We start from the raw sequence: 7,946 nt of genomic DNA on the forward strand, positions 1-7,946 counted from the left end.
GGGGGAGCGGGGCCGCGCTGTGCCGGGACTGGGCAGCGCCGGAGCTCCCGGCGGGAACCGGGCGAGCGGCGTCACCGGACACCAGGAGGTTCCGAAAACTCTGCCGCCACCGCTTGCTGACCAGTTCTGCCGCTGGAGCCGCCGGGCCCTGCTGGTCCTCGCTGCCCCTCCTCAGGCCGGGTGCACTGGGAACTGATCCCATCAAAGTTCTGCGAGGAAAATCCACGCACACTCGATGTGTCTGCTTTATTCCAGCAACTTCAGCTAAGCAGCGCACCTGTGCACTGGCTGTAATTCATTTCCCAGTTTCTGCAGGCTTAAAACACTGTAAATAGTCTGTGCCACCAGCAGCATCTCCTTCGATGCAGAGAAACGTGTCCTGGGAGCACCAGGAGCAGCTGGCTCCCTTCCACACAGAGAAACCAATGGGAATGATACTGACACTTGGAATGATTTTGAATCTGTACCACAAAATCTTGAGAAATGCATTTTTAGGTTGTTTTACGTTGCATTTTAGTGGAATGTTCATTTCCCACTTGGAAAGAGAAAGAAGGGAGAGTGGGAAGGGAAGGCTCAGCCAGAGGTGCACCTTTCCCTCACCCCACGTTTCCCCTGGGAGGAGGGAAGGGCTGCCCCAGCCAGCTCCTGCCTCCCCTCCCTGGTCCTTTCCCTGGGCAGCTGAGGGGCAGCAGGTCCCTTGCCCTGGCTGACGCTCCCAGGGACACTGCTAAGGAGGTTTTGTCAGCAGATGGGGGCAGTTCCCAGCCTCTCACTCTCCAACAGACCCTGAAATGTTTCTGTCGAGGAAAGTGCTGAGCAGGGAAGCCCCAAGCCAATGATTTTTGTAAGCCCTTTGCAGAGGAGCCCAGGTCTCTGTTTTCACCCCTGTGGTGTGCACTGATCATTGCCAATGTTTATAGCTCTTCTTTCCCCAGAGCTGCTTCTGCACCATACAAACCCAAAGAGAAGAGACTGGGAAGCAGCCAGGATCGTTGTGTATCCACCTCACACCATCTGGAAGTAAAAGAAACAAATTCACCTTCAAGTAGTTTAGTGGACAATTTATAGATATTAGAGCTACCAGTGAAAGAAAAAAAAAAATCCAAACAGACCCAGGGTTTTTAATTCTTTGGCAATACTGAGGTTAGAACTTGTTAAAACAAATGTGTTCTGCTCTTTCAATGCCTGGTTCCCTTTGACATCTGGGAAACATCTGGAACAATCAGGATGCAAGTTAAAACTAAGTCTTCAGATATGTCAGATACATATTTTTCAATTTCCTCTAGTAAGAGCCCTCTGCTAAACCCAGTCTTTCTTTTCATTTTGACTGAGCAACGTAACGTGCACATTCAGACTTGTGCCCACCTGTGAAAGCACAGCCAGGTCTCCCGTGTGTAGCTGAGGGACTCTGGGCACTCGGAGCCCCCACGTCCCCCCGCGCTGGTGCAGACGCGGGTGCAGCTGCTCCACTGGGGCAGGCAGAATTTTTCCCCGCCTGAAGGAACTCTGGTTACGGGACAGTCCACGTACACCAGCCTTCCCTGACCTGATCCATGGAGCAGATTGGGACACCATGTCACGACAGATGCCTTGAAGCGCTGGCGACCAGGAGAGGGCAGTTTTGGAAAGCCCTTTGCAGTCTGTAACACCCTAGCCGGTCTCTGACCCTCCGGCTGCAGCCGCACCAGTCCCACCAGTGCCGAAGGGACCAGATCACGCAGCCAGGCTGGGCAGAGGGGCTCCGCAGCCCCGCAGCGCGGGTTTGGGCACAGCTCTCCCGCGGGGTGGGTCCCGCAGCACCGGCCGCTGCGGGAGCTGCCGCCCGAGGCGCCCCGGGGCCGCCAGGGCAAGAACTCAGCAATAGCACTTGGCAGAAACACGGATTTTGCCCATCACTTTCTCTAGTGGGGCACTGGTCTGCGGCTCAGGAGGCTGCAAATTCACTTCGCTCCAAATTGCATCCAGGAATGAGCTCCTGGCTGGTGTGACAGCCTTGGAGAGCCCCACTCCCACCATGACCTTGCATGAGGATTTTCTCCTCTCTATGTTACTGCTATTTCAGGTTTGGTTGCCTTTTCTTTAGAAGCACTTTTCACCACACTGAGAAGGGCTCCAAACCTTGCCTGACCCAGCTGCCCCTGCAGTGAGCACCAACATCTGAGAGGTTCTTCATTCCCACAAGCAGAAACTCCTGGGAAAAGAAGCTGTTTGCCAAGACACCAGCTACCCACAGCACTGCAGCAGGTTTCATCCAAGACTATGGACACCCCTGTCCTTCCTTTCTTTTTTTTAGCTCTGGCTTTTGTTTCTTCACTTTTCTTCGGAAGAGCTGAAGGCCCTAAACAGGATTATAGCTGTAAAAGTGGGGCTGAATAACCTAAATACAAAGCAAGCAGCCCCTCCTATGGTTGCCTCAGAGAAAAGCAAGTTTTGCTTCTGGGTTGAAATAATTAGCTAGATTTTGTTTTACACCAACTTGGTAAGCCTATCAAATCAAGAGAGCCACAGCTCTGGGTAAGCACTTTGCAGATGAGGACACTTTGACCCCACTAGTCCTGCCGCCTTTAGAGGCCAAAGTTTTTCAACACCATTTATCCCCCAGGTATTCCAGGGAATGGTTAAGTAGGTAAAGCTCTCACCCTGAGATATCCATGTCTTGCTTCTCCAGCAGAAGTGCTTGTGCAGTGATGAGACCTTGGACCTCTTCATTCCACCCCTGACTCTCTGAATCACTTTGGTAACTAACACCTTGGTGCATCCTCTTCACCTCCAGGGCTCAAGTAGCAACTTCCCTTTTCAGGGATGTTTTACAGATCTGGATGTGTAAAGCTCATTTTAAGAGCAAGACAGAAAAAGCTACAAAGATATAAAGTATTATAGGGAGCAAGATCATTCCTGTTCTGCTTCCTTGGGCTCATTCTTGACCTTAAAGTAACTTTTTCCTGTTTGTTTCCAAACACACTTGAAAAGATTGCCATGAAATTAATAAGTATTGACAGGGGGTCAGGCAGGCAGAAACACATCTGGAAGGATGCCACAGACATTAGAAATTATGAAAATGCAGGTCAAATTATTAAAATAGTTTTTCTTTTTTTTTTTTTTTCCCCCCCATTTTTTTAAACTAAATAAGAACTACGAGGCCACAAAAATGTGCCTGAAATCTTGACTACAAGTCTGGGCTCCAGATACTTCAATGCTGAGAAGAAGGAGGCAGAGCCTACCACATACAGTGCAACAACAGCACTTAAAGTGTTTTGTGCTGGAGGTCAAGTCATAAAGAAATGAAAAAAAAAAAATTTCAATCATAGAAGGGAGAGAAGAGGGTGAATGCTGATGAAACCTGATATGATTCGTTGCTGGGACACATATACACACATGCCACACCATTGAATCTTGACTCTGCTTACACCTTAAGTAGCAGACTTTTGTTCAAAGGAAAACGCAAAAGTTGACAGATAACTAAAGCTCTATGTTAGGCTTCAGTCCTTTACATATCCAATATACATCTGCCAATTCTTACAGTACTGCATAGAAACAAAGGCTCACCTGCTAAAATGAGGCAGGGAAATATCAGAAAAAGGACCCAGTGGAGTTAGAGTGCCCATTTATGATAAGTGTTTCTTCTCACTTTAAGGTCACCTTGAAATGAAGCAGAGATTTGGAAGGGATCCGTGTGAATAGGAGTGGATCCACAGGGATGGAATGAAAGAAACCAAACATGTGTTTTGTTCAGGTTTGGTCTTGCACCAGCCACAGTATAATCCAGCCCAGTTTTGGCATTGACAATAATCCATCACCCAGGCATAACACAGGGCCTCTCCAAATGCAGCCTGCAGTAACAAAAACAAAAGGCAGAAAGAAACCCAAAGGGAACACGATGGCAACAATTTGAAACCTATGCCTTCATGTGTATGTAATTGTACTTCAGACCTATGAGCATGGCAGGAGGAGGCACAGACCTCAGCTGCTTTCATGGGGTCACTTGCATATTAACAGCAGTTTAGCTGTGGCCACGCAAGGTCCCAACCTCCAAGCAAGTAGCTGAAACCTGGGCAGCGCAGCCCATGTGGGAGCCTATCTGAGTAGAAAGATCTGCATAAATTGCAATCTCACCACTTTGGTGTAGGCATGTCCCGAGACCATCTGCCATCAGCAGACTTGGATGCTTCACCATCTCTGGAGAGCATATCACCCCAGTGCTCCCAGGGGAGTCAATGCTGGCTTCACATCATGCATCAGGGAAGCCTCTGGACCACGGATGTTAATGTGCAAGTTTCCCGAGAGCTTAGCCTAAGACAACTCACCACAAACCTCTCAAAACACAGTTCACAATTACTGTGTTTTTGAAATTGTACCTACATGAGAGGCTCATACAGCCTCTTCCTTCTCCAGCTGTTTGTCACCTAGCCTAACCACAAAACCTTTGTGAGTGGTGGGGTTGCTATTTCACTGGCTGTGGCCCTGGCCTTTGAGCTGTGAGTCAATTTTGTGTTATACATTCTGAGCTAACACCCACACTTGTGCTGAAGTCCAAATGTGCCTTGCATCCCCACTGTTTGTAAGTTGCTTTGGGTCTGGACCCATGCCACAGCTCCCGGCACACACAGAGTCCAAGGAAAAGAGAGCCTCTCTTCTCAACTGACTCAATCACTCATTATAAAACCTTATACCTCTTCCTACCAGAGGTCAGCACTTCACTCACTCTTTGCACTTAGAAGTAAAACCAAATTTGGCAGAAATGTGGTAGAGAAGAAGGAGTTTGATGTTTAGTTTTAGCTACTGACCCTACTGCTTTACAGCTCTGTGCAGCACATTGGTGTCTACATCAGTACAAACTGGCTTCAAAATCCTAGAAGATACAGCCTAGAGAGCTCTACGTCCTCTTCCTGAAGCGTTAACTGTGATAGATGCCAAGAAACAGTCCACAAATTTTGCTTCCTTTTGTAAAGCTCATGTTAGAGCCCATTCAGCCACCCCACCTGCCCTGGGCTCTCTACACACTTTTGCTTGGTCCCTGGATATCTGCATGGTTCCTGTCTTTTCCCTCCACTTCACACTTCTGAACAACTGCAGCACAGTAAAGCATCCAAATGGGAAGATCTCTGCAGCATAAACTGTTAAGGGTTTGAGTAACAGAATTGCTGCCTTGTAGTTCTCAGTTGCAGCCATGTTAGCACCTTTGTGAAATGCATCTTATCAAGACTATTTACTACTACAATGAAAACCTCTTTACTTGGGTTTTCTCCTGCAGCTGTGACTATCTAACTCCACCTGGATAGTAAAGGCTGTACAACCTCCATTCATATTACCTTCAATGAGTTTGTTAGCCCAGAAATAACATCAATCAGCAATTGTTTTTGAGGCAGGGAAGTAGCTTGACAGATTCTTTCAAAGGAGAATTAGGTTCCTAATTATCTGTGACCTTGCGTGTTTCAGAACTATTACAGCCATTACAGGACATCACTTGTCTTTACTTCAACTATTCCTGCTTCCTTTACGTTCTCCAACATTTTCCTATTGATTTTCAAAGAAACTGATGGGGTGACAATGTGGCACTCAGTGGAGATGAATCCTCAGTACCTCCAGCAGCTCATAATAAGAGTATGTAATGAAAAGCCACATATTGCAGGTCCAGTTAAATTCCAAGCCCTGTGCTGCTGCCTGGGAGATTGGGGCAGAACCAATGTCCATACTGCATTGGAGTGAATTTGGCAGTTAGGGAAACTGCCTGGAAAATGGGCTACCAGTCTGGGGAGCTGCTGGGATAATTCAGCCTTCTCGGGACTCTCCTGATTGTGCTGCAGTTAAACCAATGCCCTGCAAAAGCAATGGTCAGGCACACAGCCCGTATTTTCAGAGATTTCCCAGTTGCCTGCTGCAGGCACTCAGCAGTATGGCTGCAGCTCCTGCAGCAAAACCTTAACAAAGTGGAGAGCTCTGCATGGTGACAGGGTGGGGCGACTGGTCCTGTCTGAGTATTTTGAAACTGCAGTCATGTTTGCAATTTGATAGCTCTGGAGGTATTTTAATGCACAGCCTGCTGCCATCATTGTGCCACCTGAAGTTGAGGGGAAAGAGGCTGGATAAGCCAGTGGTAACACAGTATTTTATACATACATTAGCTATGAGCTCAAGCTGAAATCAAAGAACAACCAGCTGTCAAGAACATTTCCATGGGAGGTGCCTGAGGTGATTTTTCCACAGTTTTCAGAATAATTCAACATCTCTGCAGAATTGCCTGGAAAATATTGAGTCTGAGACACTTTCTTTCAATTTTTGAGCCTCCATAGGTGGAATGATGGAAGGGGTTAACTGGGCGAGAGGAACATGAATTCTGGAGACATTTTCAGATACCTGGGGTACCTTCAACTCCACAGTGTTGACCTCTGACTCTTGAAGTTTATCAGCACGTTCACTAATCAGGGGTGTTTAATGGAACAGCCACACAGATTCCTGGCATTCTTGTTATGACCCTGTCAGTTGTATGAAGACTAAAAGTCTTTTGCTTTTGAACTCACTAGAGTTTGCACTGTCTTAGAAGCCTTTGATAAATACTTGCTGGATTTCTTACCTAGCTGCTCTAACCTGCCCAAGGTCATAATTTCAGAAAAACTGTTTTATTTTGTGGGCATTCATCACTTAAATGGGTCAAATCGACGTTTTCTCAAAATGTGGAGTGGAAAAAAAGCATTATGTGCCATGTTTATGAAAGTGAGCAGATAAAAGATTTATTTTTATGTGACATGTGAGGTTTTTTGTTGGCACTAAAGACCAGGAAAACACAAGCACCAAACATTTTTCCATAAAACCTCCTAACATTAAATACATCTCACACAAGAACCCCAATGTTTTCTCAAGAGTCCACATGGGTATTCTTCCTTCACTGGTGGCACTAGCGAGTTTAAGCACAAAGGTCTGGATTCAGTTACAATCAGAGATCCAAGACTATCCAGAGAAATATGTGATTAAAACCTTGTCCAGAATTTAAATGGACCCAGATTCAAAAGGTTGAATTCCCATGAGTGAGATGCCCAAGTCACTTTTAAAAATTGAATTAGAATTTCCTGGTCCTTTTGAACACTTTTAAAAATTTACTTCAAATCCAGGATATGAACATAGGGAATCAATGTCCAAGTAAAAATAGCTTGAATTTTCAGCAAGAACTATTTTTGTTGAATTTCTAGTGAGTAAACTCCACACAGAGCCAGCCTTGTGGGCACAGATAAGACTGGATAACACATCAGTGTAAGAAAGCCTTGTAATCAGGGTACTGGCAATAGGCAAAGAAAAGGGGTTGGAAATATCAAGACTTAACAGGTGACTTGATATGAATGACTGTCTCTGCTACACGGCTTTTAAAAGCAAACAGTTCACATAATTTATGAATGGTTTCATAGGAAGGCTCACATTCATCCCAAGAGGCCATGCCTCAGTAAAGCAGACCTCCCAGGTGACTTTTCAGGTGAGTTTTTCTTTATCAACCTCATTTTATTACTCTCAGTCCGATTATTCTGCTATTCCTCATTATATGTCTTGATATTTTTAAATCCATCACGCACTGGCACATTGTCATGAGATTACATTGTTCAGCTGGGCTACACACCCTCATTTCAAGATGGACAACAAGAGCCTGACCCATCACAGGGCAGGGGAAAAGCATATAAAAAGAACTGAGGAGGTCAGATTCTGTACACAGTATGAGCTGAGCTGCTGCTGCAAACCAAAGATGGAGTAAAAGCGTTTCTCTTGCAGGGCTAACATAATGCTCACCCGTTGCTCCACATGCACCACCCTCCACCTCTGGGCTTTTAGCTGGTGTTATGAGGAGTTGAGGAGTGGGGACACACAGTGAACAAGATTATATCCCCTGCACTCAGCTTTACACCAGCACCCAAGCAGACACCAGCCTGGTTCAGGTGGTTCAGCACAGCTACTTCATGTTTCCT

Source organism: Chaetura pelagica, unplaced genomic scaffold (genome assembly GCF_000747805.2).
Source record: "Chaetura pelagica isolate M959 unplaced genomic scaffold, ChaPel_1.0 scaffold45, whole genome shotgun sequence".
In the NCBI taxonomy this organism is placed as follows: Eukaryota; Metazoa; Chordata; class Aves; order Apodiformes; family Apodidae; genus Chaetura; species Chaetura pelagica.